Source organism: Phacochoerus africanus, chromosome 5, assembly GCF_016906955.1.
Source record: "Phacochoerus africanus isolate WHEZ1 chromosome 5, ROS_Pafr_v1, whole genome shotgun sequence".
In the NCBI taxonomy this organism is placed as follows: Eukaryota; Metazoa; Chordata; class Mammalia; order Artiodactyla; family Suidae; genus Phacochoerus; species Phacochoerus africanus.
In genome coordinates, this window is record NC_062548.1 from 9,240,218 (window position 1) to 9,241,243 (window position 1,026).

Genomic DNA, 1,026 nt, shown 5'->3' on the forward strand with positions numbered 1-1,026 from the left:
ATAAATAAAAATAAGTCCACAGCTGGAAACATTCTAGTCTAACTGTAAAATACCAAAGACAAAGAAATGCTAATAGTAGGCGAAATGAAAAACCAGTATATACAGAAGAGCCGCAAATAGACAGCTAATCTCTCAATAGAACTCAAAAGACAGTGCACGGGGGAAGGGGAGGGAGTGGGATGGACTAGGAGTTTGGAGTTAGTAGATGCAAACTATTGCACTTGGAGTGGATAAGCAATGAGATCCTGCTGTACAGCACGGGGAACTATATCTAGTCACTTGTGATAGAACATGATGGAGGATAATGTGAAAAAAAAGAATGTATATATGTGTATAGCTCAGTCACTTTGCTGTACAGCAGAAATGGAGAGAACATTGTAAATCAACTATAATAGAAAAAATAGAAATCTTTTAAAAAACACAGTGCAATGCTATCTTTGAAGCATTAAGAAAAATACTATATCAGCCTAGAATTATGTACCCAGCCAAGTTATTTTCAAGAACTCTAGCAAAATACAGACATTTCCAGACAAAATAAAAGTAAGAGAAAGAAGTAAGGTCTGAGATGCAAAATGGAATGGTGAGGGGGAAAAAAGAAGCAGGTAGGTAAATCAACACCAATACTGAACTTATAAAACAGTAACAATGATGCCTAATTTGTAGGATTGAAAATATCAAGGTAGGAGTCCCAGTTCTGATTAAAATGAATACACACACTCCATCCTATCTCTCCCCCACAGATGAGAACCAAAACCCTGGATACAACACACGAATCAACCATTTCAGGACTCTGAAAATAAGAGCAGAGAGGTTGGAGAGAGAAATCAAAACTCAGTGAAAAGGAAAACAAACAAACAAAAAAAACCAAAATGGAGTTCCCATTGTGGCTCAGTGGCTAATGAATCCGACTAGGAACCATGGGGTGGCAGATTCAATTCCTGGCCTCACTCAGTGGGTTAACGATCCGGCGTTGCCATGAGCTGTGGTGTGGGTCAAAGACGTGGCTCGGATCTGGCATTGCTGTAG